This window comes from Zophobas morio, unplaced genomic scaffold (genome assembly GCF_036711695.1).
Source record: "Zophobas morio isolate AGI-343-1 ecotype UQ-CSIRO unplaced genomic scaffold, CSIRO_AGI_Zmor_V1 ptg000012l, whole genome shotgun sequence".
Classification (NCBI taxonomy): Eukaryota; Metazoa; Arthropoda; class Insecta; order Coleoptera; family Tenebrionidae; genus Zophobas; species Zophobas morio.
The window spans coordinates 9,587,753-9,609,234 of record NW_026972117.1 but is presented as its reverse complement, the minus strand read 5'-3'; the positions used below and the strand labels follow the sequence as shown (position 1 = coordinate 9,609,234).

The 21,482-nt window shown below is 30.4% G+C and overlaps 1 protein-coding gene across 5 annotated transcripts in view; it reads right to left on the bottom strand.

Annotated features, from left to right (window-relative positions):
• Positions 1-10,699, bottom strand: part of LOC135127736 (paired box protein Pax-5) — a 265,311-nt gene extending 254,612 nt beyond the window's left edge. For all 5 annotated transcript variants that reach the window (XM_064054323.1, XM_064054325.1, XM_064054327.1 and 2 more), the window contains exon 1: positions 10,308-10,699. The gene's annotated coding sequence lies outside the window, so the exon portion shown is untranslated. The remainder of the gene's footprint in view (positions 1-10,307) is intronic.
• Between the last annotated feature and the right edge of the window lie 10,783 nt (positions 10,700-21,482).

Here is a 21,482-nt window from a genome sequence, read left to right as displayed (position 1 = left end):
CTGAGAAAAAGTTGCGCAATTAAAATTGTGATCAGAGAGCATCGCAAAACCGATTATTATTTGGAATAATTTCGCAAAAAGTGTTATGGATGTTAGGCGAGTTAGCGTTATTATTCGAAGTGCTATTATTCATCGACAAACAAAAGTTTATTCTGGCCGGAAAAAAATGCGCAAATTGAAAAAATGGAACGTTAGGAGCAAGAGGTTTCTGTGTGCTGTATTCTTCTGGAAATAGGCATGCAGAAATTATTGTTATTATTTGTTTTGTTGGGGAGCAAAATACAAAGGAAGCGTTATTGGGACCTTTGAGAATTGATTGCTTTGTGCCTTTTGCAGGAACGAGGTCTAAAAAGTGAGCAACAATGAAAGGTAGAAGTTTTTTGCACTTGATGCGGAAGTCGTTTAAATAAGAGCGAATTTTAGCTGGTTTTGATGTTACTTTGTAGACGATTTTTTAAATAAAAGTGAGTAACGCGTTTCCGTCGGTCTGTCTGTGGCGGTCTGCGCGCGAAACTATTAGATTCATTATTAATAAAAGTCTGTTCTTATCTTATTTGAGGCTGTATAAAATTTTAATACAAATTTCCGTTTACACAACACCATTTCTATAGCAAGAATGCTGACATAAAGCTTATTATCGCCTTGATATATCTTACGAATAATGTAAAGGAACTCTGTGAGAAAGATGTTAAAGGACATTTTAAGACGGATATCATTTAAATAGAATGTAAACACGTAGGAAATCCTGCATAACTAATCAAAGAAAGAAAAAATTTACGCATTATTTACCTATTTAATTATAATTACAATTCAAGCCCCAAAACGTGGACATACCCAATCATTTTCCTTCCTACTAATCCTCTATTAAGGCGTATTAATCATGATTACCATTAATTTAGCAAAATTTAGTGTCTCATAAACCTCGGCCATAAAACAATGATTTATTGCATTGTGATAGCTTGTAATTAGCTAAAATCCACCTCACGGCTTCACGCAGAAACAGAAATCCTCGTCAAAAATCCACTTTAATTGCGCCTTCGGAACTATTCGAAAAATAGCGCCCAGCCCTTTGCAATTAACTCCAGAATTGCTATTTGCGAAGAGCTAAAAATCCGCGCAGAAATCTTCCGGGTAATAAGCGAGCATCGAGTACTTCATACATTATGATATTATACATTAAAGGAAATTACCGAGTTGAAAATTATACATTGTATTTATTTCTGATCAGACGAGTACAACGCGGACGCGGCAACAGAGTTCGCGAATATCGCAAAAATTTGGGATCGCGCTGGAATTACGCAAGTGTGATGCAAAATCGGTTCTAGAAAGCAGAACATTTTGCTCGAAAATGTGTGTAATTAGATTGGGCCAATGAGGCAATTCGGCTTCCGGAACGAAGAATTCGGACGGTACACTGAGAAAAGTTTAATTCTTGGTGAATAGGAATTTATTTCCAATAGATAATTTTGTCTACTGGAACACTCAAATTAATTCATGATTTTTCGGAAAAATTACATATTGTTACACTTATTCGTATTTATATTCAAGTTAGAGCATTTTAAAAATAATACCACCTCTGGTAGTAGTAATTTTTTTTTAGTCTAAATTTTAATAACCTGTACAGATTTTAATTTTCAGAAAATGTCAGGCTAAATCTAAATAATGTTTCAAAATTGATACCAGGAGCTATTATTTGAATTTTTTCTCTGAGAAAGTCAAATTCTTTTTAATCTTGTAAACTTCCATCATTCATTTAACTAAAAAAAAAAATGATTAGGAATACATATTTGACGCGATTGAAGTTAAAGTTGAAAAAATTTAGGCGTTAAACTTAAATTTTAAGTTAAGTTTAGAAAAAAATTAGACAACGCTCAGATTTTTCTTCTAAAAAATAGTCGAGCTAGCTTTTGAAAAAGTTTCAAAGTTTGAAATCAGCAGTTATAATTCGAAATTTATACAGAAACTTCTAAATTAAGGTAGATTTTTTTTATAATCAAAACTGAAAGAGATTTTAATTGTGAGACTTAAATTTTAGTTTAGAAACTTGGAAAAGAATTTAATTAAATAACGCTTAGATTTTAATTTTGAAACTTTTCTTCTAAAAAGAGAATCATGCGTTTTCTGACGAGGTTTCAAAAAAATTCAAAATTAAAATCAGCAGAAATTCGTACGGAATTTAGAAATTAGGACAAATATTTGACATTAAGGTGGACTTTTTTTATAATCAAAGCTGAAAGAGATTTTAACTGTGAGACTTAAATTTTAGGTTTTGAAACCTAGAAAAGAATTTAAACAAGGCAGAGATTTTAATTTTGAAACCGTTCTTCTAAAAAAAGTCAAGCAGTTTCTAACTAGTATTCAAAAAAGTTTCAAAATTGAAATCAAGAGCTATTATTTGGAATATAATACGGAAACTTTAAAATCTAAATTCATTATTAATATGAAAATTTTTTGAAAATCAAAGCTGAGAGATTTTAATTATGAAATAAGAAATAATAGAACACAAATATTCGAAATTAATGTGGAATGCTTTTGAAAATCGAAGCTTTAAGTCATGAGTAAAAAAAGGAAGAAATTTTCCAAATGGAAAATGATATAACAAAGATGAAAAAATTGAAAGAATTTTTAGATTCCCTTAGTCTTTTGTCATTTATCTTTTGTTATGGACTGTCAAAAATTATGTTCCTCATATACATTACTAATACTACTCATACTAAATTAAAATCTGGGAGTTTTTTGACGATACTTGGAAGAAATCTAATATTCTTTCATCCGTATTAACAATTTTGTTATAGTGAGTAAAAAAAACTAGTGTAGATGTTAAACATTGTTTTTTTGTCATTATTATTATCACTGCTATTAGAAGATTTTAGAGCATCTATAATTTAAAAATTGATAGTGATTTTAATGTTTGAACGAAATTTTTCTCGGTGTACCGGCAGTGGCGTCCCGACCTCCCCCCATCACTCCGCCGCTGGAAACATCAAAAAATCGCCACAACAATGGGCGAAGCACCAGCATGGACAAAATAACTACACGCCGGCGGCCCAGCTGGGTCATCCTCGCGCCCGTCGGCGCAACCCGACCCATGCTTTCGCTGGTCCGCTCCGCCGAGTTTAATACTCGTCGTAACCGTGATAAAAAGCCTTGTTCACTTCCGCCGCCGTATCGCCGCCTAGCGGGGGTGTTGCCAACTACCGATCAGATTGTTGGCGTGAATTAATTTGCGTAAATCGGACTCGCGGAATTTTAAATTTTAAAGTTGGTAATAATGGCGCGTTACTGTCGGATTTGTGGGAACGCGAATTAATGCGTTCGGAATTATAGTATTTGCTTTTCGAAGTTGTAACTTAAGTCTATCATTAAATAAATTAAGTTGTCTGGAGAATGTTTACTAGAAAAGTACGGTTGCATTAAGATAATCGACGCGAAGAATTTGACTTAAATGTGTCCTTAAGTCAACGGTGATGATAATTAGAGGCGTTTTCTGTGGTGAAGGGAATTAAGAGGGAGATTTTTTGCGTGGATGGGATATGTGAATGGAACTAGATCTCACAGGTAATGAGGAACTTGTTAGGAATTCGTTGTGATTTTTTGATAGAAGTAGATGGCGATTTGGAATTGTTGTGGGTGTGGCAGGAGGATAGCTGTGAAGTTGGTTTTTACGTAGTTATTATTATCTTGGAGTAATTTAGAACGAGGAAGCAGGTCTTAGGTAGTTCGTGTGATTCATTCAGTTTTGCGCAATTCTTTCGTTTGTCAAAATTTTTGACAGATATTACAACGTCCATAATAAAAGAAAAAGACAAAAGCACTGGGCATATTATGACAAAATAAAAATCTAAAAATTGTTTAACCTTTTTAATCTTCATTATATTATTTTCCATTTGGAAAACTCCACTTCGTCTAAAATTCCACTTTAATTTTGAAGGTTTATCCTCTAGATTTTCGTATTAAAGTATTATAGGTACTTCAAACAATAACTCTTGATTTCAGTAACTTTAATCAAATTATGTTATATGTATATAGCTCATTCTTTTGTTTTTTTTTGCGAAAGAAGGTTGAAGTTTTCAGAATTAAAATCTCCGTATTGTTACAATTTGGACTTTTCAGAAGAAAATTACTTCTGAAACATTTTAAGCTTAATTATTCCTTCAGTTGATCTCCTGATGTTCCTTTAGTTGTCATTTTTTAAAATCTTTGGAATTTCAGTGTTTGCATAATTTTTACTCAGGTTGATCTATCATTTGGCCTAAAATGATTTCAATTAATTTTTTTCAATTTTCAAAAGCTAAAATTTCTCTGTTATAGTTAAAATCTCTTTCAGCTTTTATTTTTTTAAAATTTCCACATTCATTTTGAAGACTTTTCTTCTAAAATTTTAAATTTCAGTATTAGATTTCAAATGAAAACTCTTGATGTCCATTTTGAAACTTTCATGAAATATTGTTATTTTAAAGCTTGACATATTTTTTAATGCAGAAGGAGGTTAAAGTTTTCAGAAGTAAAATATGAGCATTGTTAGAATTTCGAATTTTTAGAACAAAATTATTTCTGAAATATTCCTAGTTTAATTATTTCATCAGTTTATCTCCTGATGTTCGTTTAGTTTTTATTTTATAAAATATTTGGAATTTCAGTGTTTACATTATTTTTACTTAGGTTAAGCTACGATTTTTCTTACAAGGAAGGTTGAAGATTTCAGAATTAAAATCTGCGCATTGTTAAAACCTGGACTTTTTAGGAAAAAATTACTTCTGAAACATTTTTGGGTTAATTATTTCTTCAGTTGATCTCCTGATGTTCCTTTAGTTTTCATTTTTTAAAATCTTTGGAATTTCAGTGTTTGCATAATTTTTACTCAGGTTAATCTATCATTCGGATTAAAATGATTTCAATTTAAATTTTTCAATTTTCAAAAGCTAAAATTTCAATGTGATAGTTAAAATCTCTTTCAGCTTTTATTTTCGAAAAATTTCCACATTCATTTTGAAGACTTTTTCTTCTAAAATTTTAAATTTCCGTATTAGATTTCAAATGAAAACTCTTGATGTCCATTTTGAAACTTTCATCAAATACTGTTATTTTAAAGCTTGACATATTTTTTAATGCAGAAGGAGGTTGAAGTTTTCAGAAATAAAATATGAGCATTGATAGAATTTCGAATTTTTAGAACAAAATTACGTCTGAAATATTTCCAGCTTAATTAGTTCTTCAGTTTATCTTCTGATGTTCGTTTAGTTTTCATTTTATAAAATCTTTGGAATTTCAGTGTTTACGTTATTTTTACTTAGGTTAATCTACGATTTTTCTTACAAGGAATGTTGAAGTTTTCAGAACTAAAATTTACGCATTGTTAAAACCTGGACTTTTTAGGAAAAAATACTTCTGAAACATTTTTGGGTGAATTATTTCTTCAGCTGATCTCCTGATGTTTCTTTAGTTTTCGTTTTTTAAAATCTTTGGAATTTCAGTGTTTGCATAATTTTTACTCAGGTTAATCTATCATTTGGGCTAAAATGATTTCAATTTAGATTTTTCAATTTTCAGCAGCTAAAATTTTAATGTGATATTTAAAATCTCTTTCAGCTTTTATTTTCGAAAAATTTTCACATTCATTTTGAAGATTTTTCTTCTAAAATTTTAAATTTCAGTATTAGATATCAACTGAAAACTCTTGATGTCCATTTTGGAACTTTCATCAAATATTGTTATTTTAAAGCTTGACATATTTTTTAATGCAGAAGGAGGTTGAAGTTTTCAGAAGTAAAATATGAGCATTGATAGAATTTCTAATTTTTAGAACAAAATTGCTTCTGAAATATTTCCAGCTTAATTATTTCTTAAGTTTATCTCCTGATGTTCATTTAGTTTTCGTTTTATAAAATCTTTGGGATTTCGGTGTTTACATTATTTTTACGAAGATTAATCGACGATTTTTCTTAGAAAGAAGGTTGAAATTTTCAGAATTAAAATCTGCGCATTGTTAAAACTTCGAGTTTTTAGGAAAAAATTACTTTTGAAATATTTTTAGGTTAATCATTAATTTCTTCAGTTGATCTCCTGATGTTCCTTTAGTTTTTATTTTTTAAAATCTTTGGAATTTCAGTGTTTGCATAATTTTTACTCACGTTAATCTATCATTTGTGCTAAAATGATTTTAATTTAGTTTTTTCAATTGTCAAAAGCTAAAATTTCAATTTGATAGTTAAAATCTCTTTCAGCTTTTATTTTCGAAAAATTTACACATTCACTTTGAAGATTTTTCTTTTAAAATTTTAAATTTCAGTATTAGATAAAAACTGAAAACTCTAGACGTCCATTTTGGGACTTTCATCAAATACTGTTATTTTAAAGCTTGACATATTTTTTAATGCAGAATGAGGTTGAAGTTTTCAGAAGTAAAATATGAGCATTGATAGAATTTCTAATTTTTAGAACAAAATTATTTCTGAAATATTTCCAGCTTAATTATTTCTTCAGTTTATCTCCTGATGTTCGTTTAGTTTTCATTTTATAAAATTTTTGGAATTTTAGTGTTTACATTAGTTTTACGTAGATTAATCTACGATTCTTCTTAGAAAGAAGATTGAAGTTTTCAGAATTAAAATCTGCGCATTGTTAAAACTTCGACTTTTTAGGAAAAAAATACTTCTGAAACATTTTTGGGTGAATTATTTCTTCAGTTGATCTCCTGATGTTTCTTTAGTTTTCGTTTTTTAAAATCTTTGGAATTTCAGTGTTTGCATAATTTTTACTCAGGTTAATTTATTATTTGGGCTAAAATGATTTCAATTTAGTTTTTTCAATTTTCAAAAGCTAAAATTTCAATGTGATAGTTAAAATCTCTTTCAGCTTTTATTTTCGAAAAATTTCCACATTCATTTTGAAGACTTTTTCTTCTAAAATTTTAAATTTAAGTATTAGATTTCAAATGAAAACTCTTGACGTCCATTTTGAAACTTTCATCAAATACTGTTATTTTAAAGCTTGACATATTTTTTAATGCAGAAGGAGGTTGAAGTTTTCAGAAGTAAAATATGAGCATTGATAGAATTTCGAATTTTTAGTACAAAATTACTTCTGAAATATTTCCATCTTAATAATTTCTTAAGTTTGTCTCCTGATGTTCGCTTAGTTTTCATTTTATAAAATCGTTGGAATTTCAATGTTTGTATGCCTAAAATGTTTCCAATTTTTTTTTTCATGTTTCGAAAGCTAAAATTTACATCTCGTACTCAAGGTATTTTCTAGTTTCAAGTTTAAAATATTTTTAAATTGAATTTGATGAATTTTCTTCTACATTTCCGAACCTGTGACAGGGAACTCGAAAAGCAAAAAAAAAAGAATTGCAGTTTATCTTTGAAATATTAATCATATTAAGTAAGAAAATACTGAACTCATGTTCAGGATTTATGCTTTAAATTAAAATTACCCAAAATCGAGGTTTGCACATAAAAACAAAGCTGCCGAATTAAATTTTGAAATTATACAAAAAAGAGAAACCATTAACAGCCACACACAAAAACGTTCGACATTTTGTATATTTATTTTTGAATTTAGTATTTATAAAAGTCATTGAACAGTCAATTTATCCAAAAATAACCACAAAAACATATTAATTAACCACTACAAGAACCAAATTAGCAAAACTCAACAAAACCCAACAAAAACAAAATTGAAATTGCGCCATTTGTTCGAACCAGTCGCAATAATAATAAAATAGCCACCTGTCGTCCAATTAACCACCGTATTGTCTTAATGATAAAGTACAATCGCCGAAATTTCGACACTTTCATTTTTGCCTGGACATAAATAACGACAATAAAGCTCATTGTTTAAATTTTTTAGCAAGTCGAGTGGAACAAAACACGCCTAGCGCTACATAATTTAATTAACGCCACTACTAAACGCACATTAATTCCAATTTAAGTCAAAAAAGCAATCGCCAGCAGAAATAAACAAAATAATTAAAACAGCAATTAACAAAACCTTTCGCAATGCATCGCCAGAAAAATCCGAGCCATCTTTTACATTTTATTACAGAATTATAAATTTCTTATCTCATTACAGGAAATTATTGCTTCGAAATGAAATAATTCCCGCTTAATGCATTAATGACTTACAACGACGAGTCGCCATTACACAATTAACAAATTCCGAGATACGCACTAGAGAAACTCAGATCCGATCGATAAGCGAATTTTTCGAGGATTAATTATGAAGCGCATTAATGTCAGGATCTCGGAAAGCTCGAAAAAAAGCTCGCTATAAATCGGAATCCGCGTTGTTTGCACCTATTCCCACATGCACCTGTGCTACATTACCCGATATTATTTTATTAAGTGCCGTCTAGCAATTATGGGCGACTTCGTCGATAATTATTGGAGATTTATTGGAATGTCTCGCATTTCAGCAATCCGAAGCGAGAAAATACACGTGTCGCAGATAGCCATCTATTAAGCTCAGCTCTGAATTTTAAATAGCCAGGACGCGAAATTAGCCGAATTATGGGTAGATGGTTGTCCATTTTGCGTAACTGCTATCTTCCTTTCCCAGACGGATTTCGACACTTGCTGCTAAACGACCGGATGGACGTCTACTGTTCTATAACAAGAACTGGTTTGGTAGAATGTCCTCTGATTTAATTAGAACAAATGTGTGTTTATGGATTTTGGATTTCCGTTTTGGAGCGTCGCGATCGAGGGACGCCACACTTCCAAAAGAGATAAAAGCGGGTTTAATTAACGCTTGGAGCTTCTCCACTCTGACGGTAATTAATTATCGACAAAAAAAATTGTTCAGAGTGAAAACTTGAGCCATATTGTGGCTGAAATCGTTCGGACCAAAAGATTACGAAATCAGACTGTTATATCAATTTTTTAGGACGTGAAGTGCGAGATTAAGTTCTAAATTAGCTTCCAACGTTTTCTGATTTATAATGACGTGGAAGCCTTATATTATAATTATTAATGTAAACATCATTCCTATAATTTACTGCGTTGTAGAATTTTTTTAATAATAATAAATTTGTCTGTCAAGTTGTATATAATATAAAAATATTATCTAGCTGTGTCAGATATCACTGGAAAAGTAGGGCGTCTGACTTAAATTTCGAAAACCACACATGCGAAAATTTGGTAGAAATGTCTGCACATTAGTGCGTAATTAGTTTTAATTACCTACGGATTCTACAATTTTCAGCACTAAATTTTAATAACTCAGAAAATTTGTAGAAATATCGTTATTTATTATTTGGAATCGCGCTTATTCGAGATATTCTTCCTATTCCTGCGAAAATAAAACTTTGAGTGCCATCTGCGACCATAAGGAAGCTGGCACTTAATTCCCCCATTAACTCCATACTTCCATTAATTCGCTAAAATACCAAGCAAATTTCGTTGTCTCCATTAGGAATGGCATGACTCAAAACCCATGTTCCTACCGACGGAAGTTTAGCTAATTATTCCAAAAATTTTGTCAAATTGGTTGTTTTGGCGATACGGCGGAAGGTTATCGAACTGACCTTCAATAAATGTGAAATATCCGCGGAATAATGAATACAAACCTTGCGAACGAAATTAACCAAATTTAAATATTATCTTTTAACACAATAAGACAAAGGTTTCGACTTTGACTGCTAAAAACGAGTGTGAAGTCATTCACGATAATCCGGCCTGGGAAAATAGCGCAAATGGAGGGTTTCAGAATGCTCAAATTTGTTATTCATACGTGGATTGTTAAACAATACGGAGTCAGAGTGTATCTTCATCTGAAATTCTTCAAAGCTAAAAAATATTTCGTGCTTTACATGGTATTGTGGGGGATTGTTTATGGGCTCTGGACAACAACTTTATCGGGATTGTGGAGACCATTGTGGCTTTCGTTAATATTTATGCGCTAATGGATATCGGTGCTTAAAATTCGACCACGGCTAACGACCATGTGGGCAATTTAAATATCGGAGATTAAAAGTTTACCACATTTTTTTTTCGTTGGGTTTTCTTGAGACTGTAGCACAAAATGAAGCTTTTATTCGTCTTCAGTGTAATTATTGCAATTTTGGTTGTTTAATTTTTTTTTAAGAGTTTTATTGTCATTGTTTATTTTTGGAAGTTCACTAGTTTTTTCTGAACTTGCCTTTAAAATTTAAAGATAACTTAAGAAAAATAAAAATTGCACTAACTGCGGTCTTTAAAAGTACTTATTAAGCTCTGTCTCGAATATTTTCATTTAAATTAATTAATTTGTTAAGTAGGTAGTAATATTTGCTAAGGCCATTTAATTTTCCTAATCCTAGCACTCACCTCAAGTCCTTCAAGAACGAAAACACAAACAGTCACAAATCACGCACAACACAATTTAATCCGGTCCGAACCATCAACATCAAAACCTCAACATCAAGCACTCAATCTCTTCCAACGTTTCATCCGTCACTTAGAGAATTTTCCAACCCTTCACACTGCACTTCCAGTTCCAGGCGGCGGATTCCGAAGCACCACAACCCCGATCTCGAGCTCTGGAGCCCGGAAGCACTGGAGACGTCGACGCTGGCACAGAACACCGACCGGGAGATTTCGATGCTGGGTGAGGCGATCAAGTGTGTCGGGTCCGGAAAGCGTCCCGGAACAAGGATCACGCGGACTCGGCTTAAGGATGCGATCCACTGACTTCTCTGTTCCGACTGTGCCGGACGAGTGAGTGCCCGTCGCACTGTTATGCTTCAAGAATCGCGTACACCTGTTGATGTGGAGGGGAATTCAACAACCCCACCAACAGGTACCATTGTTATAGTTTGATATCAAACGCAGGAAATTGACGGAAATCGTCGGACGGCGAGGGCGAAGGCGTCGTAACGGGCGTCGGTGGAGGTAATGGGGCGTCGGATGGGCCGAATTGGTAACGATGGGTTGAATGAAATTGGAGTTGAGTGAGTTTTGGTGTGAAAGTTGATATGTAAATGGCGGCGTTGGTTATCTGGTCGGGTTGTGTGGACTGTAACTACTGTAATTAGGGTGATTTTTCCAATTGCAAGTTTGTGTTAAACATCGTTGCATGTAGAATAAAGCGCTAAGTACGGTGTTTATTCGTGCTTTATCGAAAATGTTTGTATTGTGGGTTCTTCTAAGAATGTTGTTAAATTTTTCTGAACTTGGAAAGTGAGCCTAATGTGTTCTTTGCGTTAAAATTTGTTCTAAAAAGTTAAGAGAGAAACTAACTTAAAAATAATCTGAGTTTGCAATATTGTTTCTACGTAAAAATAAAAAATATTCCCTTTTCCTCCTGTTCCTTTTATTTTTGATTTTATTTGTTTATTTAAATAAGGTAGGGTAAGGTCTACAAATTGTTTTCAGTTTAAAATTCCACAAATAGGAAAAAGTTAAGAACAACATTATATACTTAATATATTACCTAGAAATGTAAGATGTCTCCAAGGATTGATGGCGGAATGTTAGTCATTTTCTGTGAATTAATTTAAATATTATTAGTTTATGAGTGCATTTATAAACAAAATTACTCAGTTTAAATTATTTTTCAAATATACTGGATTCTCGCAATATTTTAAAGGTATGTAAAGCTATATATTTTCACGATATTTATTATTAATAAAATAATAATTATTGTCATAAATAGTTTTACCGTTTATTTAATTTCCTTCGAGGCTTCCTTGTCTAATTTAATAGTTATTTATGTATTAAGGGCATAATTAGGGAGATTATGGCACGAGGAAATATTTAAAGCCCGACGAAGGAGGGGTTTTAATTTCCCGAGGGCCATAATCGACAATTATGCACGTTTTATTCTATTTTAGTTTCCAAAATATTTTTACCGAAATAATGAGTTTTTCCGGTAAGATTTTTACAAAAATTTGAGGTCGGCCAGGGAATGATTTGATGAAATATTATTTCCCAACTTTAATAAAATTGTCGAATATCGAAGCTTGTTCGAATAATTAATTAATGTCAATGAATAATCAATCGTTGCTTAGCAATTTTTGACTGATTTGTGTCATAAAGGCCAATTTATGCCTGCATTTGGCTGCTTATAAACAAGATTATGATTCTAAAATTATTGACATTTTTTTACATCAGTACGATATAATCATTTTAAATTGTAACCTAAAAGTGCTCTAAGTTTTAGTTTTGAATTATTTTCAAATACGCAGGACATTTTGTTTGGAAATTATATTTCTATATATTTTTTTAAACGCAATACCTTACATATATTTTCGATTTAGATTCTTTATTAAAAAAGAGGGAAAACCAACAACTTTGAACATATTTTCCCATTTTCATGTCAAAAGGTGGACATATTTAAAAATTGTCTATTCCGTCAGTAATTATGTGGTGGGGGTTTTAAACCATTCTTATGGAAAATTAACACAGGATATTGTCAAAATTTCAGGAAAATTTAGAACATTTTGGGGGTGAATTTTATAGCTCATTGTAGCTATCATGACCACCTACCTATTAGAACGTTTCAGAGGGTGAGAATTTTGGTGCAGGTGACTACCAAATTTTTTTTTAGGGGCAAGTTGTCTTCAAAATGTTGCGAATTTTTTCAAATTTTCTCCAAAATAAAACACTGAAAATTCTTTCACATTATTTAAAAAATACTCTAGGGGATCCTAAGATTTCTTCAAACTGTTTTTACAAAAAAAAAACATCTAGAGCCAAGATCTTTTAAAATTCGTTCAAAAACCGAATACTAGGAGCCCTCAAGATTTTTTCGCTTTGTTTCTAAAATACAACAATGAAGATTCTTTCACAGTATTTAAAAAAAGTCTAGTTCTCTTCAGATACCTTCGAAAACCGAACATTAGGAACCCTCGAGATCGTTTCAAGTTCTCTTTACAGTAAAAGACTGAATATTCATTCTCATTATTTAAAAACAGTCACAAAATATTTAGAGCCAACATCTCTACAAATTTTTTCTAGAGATTATAAGACTCCTTTCAACTCTTTCGAAAAAAAAAAGCAGCTAGAGCCAAAATCTTGTCAAATTCATTCAAAAACCGAAGCTTAGGGACCCTCGAAATCTTTTTAAATTCTTTTTAAAATAAAACAATGACAATTATTTCACATTAATTAAAAGAGACCTTAGGATCTTAATATTCCTCCAATCTTTTTCGAAAAAAAAAAAAACACCTAGAGCCGAGATCTTGTCAAATTTGTTAAAAAATCGAACATTAGAAACGCTCGAGATCTTTTCAAATTCTTTCTAAAATAAAACTTTCACACTATTTAAAAAAAAAAGTCTAGAGAACTCTTAGATTCTTTCAAACTTTTCGAAAACAATACATTTCGCGGTAAGTTCTCTTCAGATACCTTCAAAAACCGAACATTAGGAACCCTCGAGATCGTTTCAAGTTCTCTCTACAATAAAATACTGAATATTCATTTTCATTATTTAAAAACAGTTACAAAATATTTAGAGCCAACATCTTCACAAATTTTTTCTAGAGATTATAAGACTTCTTTCAACTCTTTCGAAAAAAAAGCAGCTAGAGCCAAAATCTTGTCAAATTCATTCAAAAACCGAAGCTTAGGGACCCTCGAAATCTTTTTAAATTCTTTTTAAAATAAAACAATGAAAATTATTTCACATTATTTAAAAGAGACCCTAGGATCTTAATATTCCTTCAATTTAAAAAAAAAAAAAACAACTAGAGCCAAGATCTTTTCGAATTCGTTAAAAAATCGAACATTAGAAACGCTCGAGACCTTTTCAAATTCTTTCTAAAATAAAACTTTCACATCATTTAAAAAACGAATCTCGAGAACCCTAAGATTCTTTCAAACTCTTTCGAAAACTAAACATTTGGCTCTAGGATCTTTTCAAATTCGTTCAAAAACCGAAAGATAGGAGCCCTCCAGATTTTTTCCAATTTTCTCCAAAATAAAATACTGAAAATTATTTCGCATTATTTAAAAAAGACTTTAGGGTATCCTAAGATTCCTTCAAACTTTTTAGGAAAAAAAAAGTAAAGCCAAAATCTTCAAATTCTTTCAAAAACCGAAGCTTAGGGACCCTCGAGATCTTTTTAAATTCTTTTTAACATAAAACAATGAAAATTATTTCACATTATTTAAAAGAGACCTTAGGATCCTAATATTCCTTCAATCTTTTTCGAAAAAAAAACACCTAGAGCCAAGATCTTTTCAAATTTGTTAAAAAATCGAAGATTAGAAACGCTCGAGATCTTTTCAAATTCTTTGTAAAATAAAACTTTCACACTATTTAAAAAAAAAAGTCCAGAGAACCCCAATATTCTTTCAAACTCTTTCGAAAACTAAACCCTTGGCGCTAAGATCTTTTCAAATTCGTTCAAAAAGCGAAACTTAGGAGCCCTCGAGATCTTTTCAAATATTAAAAAAAATAAAACAATGAGGATTCCTTATTTAAAAAAAAATGTAACGAATTCTAAGATTCTTTCTGTCTATTTGATGCAGGTAATTACAGATTTTTTTTAGGGGTGAGTTTTCGGTCAGACTTCAGCCAGCCAGATAACTTAGCCCATAAAATCGTTTTGAATTTTTCTAAAATTTTGAGGATTTCCTATGTTAATCTTCCATAAAAATGGGCTAGAACCTCCACTACATAGCTATATCCGTTATATTAAAAGGAGGAAAATTACATAACACCCGAAGATATTTTAATCAACAATTTTCTATATACTTATTTAGATTTTGTTAACAAAAGGTGGGCATATTTAAAAATTATCAACTCCATCAGTACTTATGTGGTGGGGGTTCTAGGCCATTCTTATGGAAAATTATCACATAAAATCGTCAAAATTTCACCAAAATTTAGCACATTTTGGGCTTAAATTTTCTAGCTCATTGTAGCCATCATGATCACCTATTAGAAAGTTTTAGGGGGTGAGATATTTGATGCAGGTGACGAAATAAGAAAATAATGAAGAGTCTGTCTCATATTTGCTTATACAGTATGACTCAAAAAAATTAATGGATGCGTGAATTTTTTTATTGATTTAAAATTTTAAAGTTATTGTAGGCATGGTAAATTGTTAATCAAAATAAATTTTTCGATAGGTATTGATTTTTCGACTTTTCGATTATTTTAAATTTCTACGGAAATAATGTGTTTGAAAAACTAAAAATTAAAATTCCAGAAAATAATTGAAAAATGAAAGTTACCAATGCTAAAATTTTAAATTGTTCGTTTCTTTGGCTTTTCGATTTTTTTACTTTCTAAACATTTTTTACGATGTTTCAATTTTGTGATTCTTCGATTTTTCTATTTTGCAAATTTTCGATTAATTTTTTTTTTTAATTTTTATAAATTTTTCGGGTTGTCGATTTCTAGGTATTTTTTTTTTAAATTTCTCAATTTAATTTTATAATTTCTATTTTATATTGAATTTCACTAGATGTACTTTTATTTTTCGTTTTTTCATTTACATATTCAATTTTTCGAGCGTTTCGTTTTTGATTTTTCATTTTTCGACTTTTCTCTATTTCAAAATTTCAATTTTAATTAAATTAATTTAATAATTAATAATAATTAATTTTGTCACTTTATAGTTTTTCCGTAATTTTTTGTTACAAATTTTCGTTTTTTTTTTAATTTTACGATACTTAATTTTTCGATTTTTCAATGTTTCTGTGACACAGTTTTTCGTGTTTTCAATTTATAATTTTTTTTTCGTCTTTGAAGTTTTCCGGTTTTTCAAATTACGGATTTTGTAGTTTCCATTCTTATGGGAAATTAACACATAAAATCGTCAAAATTTCACCAAAATTTAGAACATTTTGGGCTTGAATTTTCTAGCTCATTGTAGCCATCATGACCACGTATTAGAAAGTTTTAGGGGGTGAGATTTTTGATGCAGGTGACGACCGAATTTTTTTTAGGGGCAAGTTTTCGAGCTGATTCCGATCAGATAGAAAATTCACTCCGGTCAAAATTTTGTGACTTTTTTTCTTAAATTTTGAGGATTTCCTAGGCTAATTTCCCTTAAGAATGGTCTAGGAGCCCCACTATATAACTTCATCCGTTATACTAGAAGGATGAAAAATTATAAAAGATCCAAAGATTAATTAATAATTTTCTTCATAATACATATTGACATTATTATGCCAAAAAGTGGATATGTTTAAAAATAAATTGTCGACTCGGTCAGTAATTATGTAGTGGGGGTTCTAGACTATTGTTATGGGAAATGAACACGGGAAATCGTTAAAAATGTAAAACATTTTGGGGTTGAGTTTTCTGCCTGGCTGTAGCCTTGACATTACTTCATTAGAAGATTTTAGGGGGTGATTTTTCTGGCTATTTGATGCAGGTGGCTAGCAATTTTTTCCTTAGGGGTAAGTTTTAGGTTTGACTTTGGTCAGTCAGAAAGCTCACCCCCATCAAAATGTACTAAATTTTTCTGAAGTTTTGAGGATTTCCTATGTTAATTTTTCATAAGGATGGCCTAGAACCCCCACTAGATAGCTACATCCGTTATATTAAAAGGAAGAAACATTATATAATAAGACATGAAGATATTTTAATCAACTATTCTACACACTGACATTTTGATATTAAAAGGTGGAAATATTCAAAAATTGTCAACTCCGTCAGTACTTATGTAGTGCGGGGTTTTAGGCTATTCTTATGGGAAATTAACACGGCAAATCATCAAACTTTCAGAAAAATTAAGATTTTTTTCTTTAGGGGTGAGTTTTCGGTCTAACTGCAGCCAACCAGAACACTTATACCCAAAATTTTCTGAATTTTTCTGAAATTTTGAATAATTGCCATGTTAATTTCATATAAGATTGGCCTAGAACCCCCACTATACTTCTGTTATATTGAAAGATTTTACATTACTTGTTGCAAAGTTTCTTTGATTCTTCAACACAGGTTTGTTTTTTCATTGAGAGATAAAGTAAATCTACAACTTCAGTGTATAAAACCCTATTACTATATTTCTAATAATTTAATCTATTTGGTAGAATTTTTTAATTAAAAATGAAGTCTTTGAAATATGCATTTTTTTTATTTTAATTTTTTTTAGAATATTATGAAAGATTTTTTACTTGAGGCTTGAGGTAAACTGAGTTGTAAATAAATAGTTAACTTAAAAAAAAAACATATACTAAAAATATATATTATTACTTTTTAGTACCCCAGCATAACCAAGCGACTGGTTAGTTTCATGCTTTATTTGACGTTTTACGACCCCCTAGAGTACGAAAAAACTACTGGACCGATTATCGTCAAATTTTATATGTATTTTATGAGTATCGTATAGATGGTAAAACGGTAATCAAAATTTGTCTAATCATTCCCACTAATAACTTGATGACTTCCGCCCATTAAATTGCGTAGTTAAGGTTATCTAAATTTTATTAAATAATATAAGTACATTCTTTTGTATTGGTGATCTATGAAACTTCCGTTGTTTTTGACCACAATAAGCTTCGTGGTGTCTCTGGCTTAATGGCTAATTATATTAATTGAAAAACATTTTGTGACGCTGTCTAATAGAACGTATTTAGGGCTAGACTTTACTTACACAGGGTGTTTCATGTACCTACTAGAATTGAAATACTATGAGAAGAATATGGTGAATCGTTGAAACGTGTCATGTTTTGTTTATTTTTGCTTCTAGCTGTGAAGACATAAATGATAACACTATAAAAAATGCTACACTGACTTAATTTCGCTGCCAGAGAATTACATTATACAAGAGAATATAAATATAAACAAAGTAGAAGTTCATCAAAAAAAAAAAAAAAAAAACAGGTGGTGTTATTTCCTTTAAGGTTGTTCTATCTATAGTTAGGGAAACTGGCTTGAACCAATGACTCCTTCCGTCCTCCTGCGTGATAAAATTACCAACCTGAGTCCGCACTTGTGCAGTTTTACGGCTTATGAAATTTTTGCACTCCGAGGAAACGGACGGTCACAGGATGCTTTAAATCTACTCCCGGTGACTGAAGTCTCGGAAACCGCAATTTGTCTCCATAATTAAATTAGTGGAGTTATGTAGAGTTTTGTCGTGAAAGTTGATATGTAAATGCTCAATTCTTATCCAGCCAGCGCGTACCTACTATTACTCCTTTAATTAAGGAGGTTTTTCGAAATTGTGTAATTTATTCCGGCTTTTGGTGCGGATTGTTTCTAAATCGGTGTGGAATATTGGAGCTAATTAATTATAATTGCGAGGATTCCTCCAAAATTATGGCTGTAAAAGTCCGTTTTAACGAATACGGCGTGCGGAGTTATGTAAAGGACTTGCATAATAAATTCTGAATAAAATTAATAAAGTGGCGTGGATTTGTTAATGTGTAATTATATTCGCGGGGATATTGTTTACACCTTGTGAAAACCGGCGGCTATGTAATGGAAGTGTTTAATTATAATTATTGAGCGGACATTAAATGATCAAAAAATACCTGCAGTTAAATAATGGACAAGTTATACAATTATGGAACAATTAGCCAACTACTATATACACATGAAAGTAAATCAATTGTCGACAATAAAGTACACAAAATTCTGACACGTTATTTTTTTATTAGCACCCAAATGGTAAAGTCTTGTTTTGAATCCGGTTACTCTAAAACAGGTGGCTGACCAGTCGATTAAAAATGTCGCACATTTATGTACATGTGTAGGTCTTCTCTGTATGGATTTTTCCTGTCATAAATGGACATTTAAATGTTTTCGACTCGTAAAATTCCGCATTTTACAAATTTGAATTCCGTGTTGTCTCATTAACAAAATATTTTCCAAAGACGTTCATCGTTCATAGTTTTCTAATTTGTTTTTGGTGAAGTTTATGAAAAATTCGTAATTTATTATTCATCCACACAGCGCGAAAATTGTGTGCTGCTAATAAATAATTTTACAAAATTTGAATTCAGATTTGTTGACTGTGCAATGCATCGATGAATGAAAATTCGGCAAAAAATGTCTGATAGTGATAAGGTGTCGGCGAGAACTTTTTGTTCTTTTTGTTGACGTGTTACACAAAGGAGTTTAGTCGCAGTCGGTTCCGACTTTGATAGGGCGCGGGCGGTGTTTAGCTTAGTTCATGGTTTATTTTTGTTAAAAATAATTTGGTTTCGGGCTTAAAGTGAAAGTAAGTGTTGTGATGTGGCCATGAGAAAGGAGTCTGCAAGGATCATCGCGGAAGGACAAGGAATCAGGATTTAAAGGGTAAGTGTTACTATGAGGCTTTATGTATTGGTCTACTCAAACTCAAGAACTCAAACTTTAATACCTCGTCAGATATTTATTTTTTAAAACTGGCCTTTTCTGTTAAAATAATTTGGTATATTTAATAGGCTTTTATCAATGTTAATTATTTAAAAATTAAATCAAATTTTTTATAATTAAGAATGTACACAAAAATTTCATGTGTTTTTTGTTGCAGTGGGTTCGTAACTGAAAATCAGGAGATTCGCTCAACTGTAGCAGAAGAAGAAGTCTAAAGGTTAGAATTTTGCTTTAATTTTAAATTGGGTGTTTTTTTATCATTCTTTTTTTCTTTCCTGAAGGCTATTTTGATCGGTAATTGTATCTTATTTTTATTGTACGAATTTTTTTTTACGTTATGTTGTGGAAGTATTTGATTTTATTTTTTTATGCACTCTTTTCGTTATGTGCTTTTTTCTGTCCTTCCGATTATTGTTAAATTTTGTATTTATTTGACGAATTTCATGTAGATGGTAAAACCCTAACCAAATTGTACGTAGTAAATGGGTTTTAAAATGTATAAAATAACATAGTCCTACACATGTAGTTTATGACTCCGTGTTGAGTTTTTACCCGAAATTTCCAGATTTTTGGTAAAAAATTAAAATTATAAAACAACATTTTGCAATTTATTTAATTTTGAATCTGCAAAACCGAATGCTTTGAAATCTCGCAATTTTTTTCGTTTTATGAATTTTTGATTTTTTTTTTACATTTTTTGATATGCAATTTTTCGGGTTGTCGATTTCTAGGTATTTTTATCTTTCCTCTTTTCAATTTTTGATTTTTGAATTTCTCAATTTAATTTTTTAATCTGTTTTATATTCAATTTCACTAGATGTACTTTTATTTTTGTTTTTTTCATTTACATATTCAATTTTTCGAGTGTCTCGATTTTGATTTTTGATTGTTCGACTTTTCGATATTTTAAAATTTCAATTTTGATTAAATTTGTTCTTTTTATTGGAAAACTGAAAAACTGAATATCGAGAAAAGAAAAAATTCGAAATCAAGAATATGAAAAATAAAAAACTGAAAAATCGAAGTTTTCAATTTCAATTTTTCAATTTTGTGTTTACTTATTTTTGTTGATATTTTAATTAATGCATTTTTTTCATTTTTTAATTTTTCAGTTTTTTATTTGTCGATTTTTAATTTCTGGGTTTTTAATTTTGTCACTTTATAATTTTTCCAACTTTGATATTTCGTTTTTCCGCTCTTAGATTTTTCAAAATTTAGTCGGAATATATTGGTCCCTTTTAAAAAAAAAAACTGAAAATTTAATATTCGAGAAAATAAAAAATTGAAAATCGAAAACGTGAAAACATTAAATATGAAAATTGAAAAATTGCTAAATAAATTGAATTCTTCAGTTTTTGGAAATTTTATTTTCAATTGCTCCAATCTTAGAATTTTTTTCGGTTCGTTAATTTCTAGGAATTTTAATTTTTCAATTTCGATTATTCAATTTTTGATTTTTGCATTTGTCAATTTTTACGTTTGATCTCTATTTTTCGATTTTCCAACTTTCAAATTTTGATTTTTTATTTTTCGTTTTCTCAGTTATTTGATTGTCAATTTTTTTGTTTTCGATTTTGATTTTTGGTTTTTGACTTTTAGATTCTTCAAAATTTCAGTTTGTTCCGTATGCTGAAAACCTAAAAAATTAAAATTTGAGAGAATGAAAAATTGAAAATCGAAAACTTTAGATTTTTCATTTTTCGATTTTTCGATATTTCAAAATTTCAATTTTGATTAAATTGGTTCTTTTTATTGGAGAACTCAAAAACTGAAAATCGAGGAAAAGAAAATTCGAAATCAAGAGTTTGAAAAATTAAAAATTGAAAAATCGAAGTTTTCTATTTTAATTTTTCAATTTTCCAATTTTTCAGTTTTCTTTTGTCGATTTTTAATTTCTTGGTTTTTAATTTTGTAATTATAATTTTTCCGTAATATTTTGTTACAAATTTTCGTTATTTTTTTATTTTACGATATTGAGTTCTTTGATTTTTCAATGTTTCAGTGACACAATTTTTCGTATTTTCAATTTATATTTTTTTTCATGTGTGAAGTTTTCCGGTTTTTCAAATTTCGGATTTTGTAGTTTCCCGATTTTTGTAATTTTTCTATTTGTGGATTTTGATATTTCGTTTTTTCGCTTTTAGATTTTTCAAAATTTCAGTTGGAATATATTTGTCCACTTTGTTAAAAAACTGAAAAATTAATATTCCAGAAAATGAAAAATTGAAAATCGAAAACGTGAA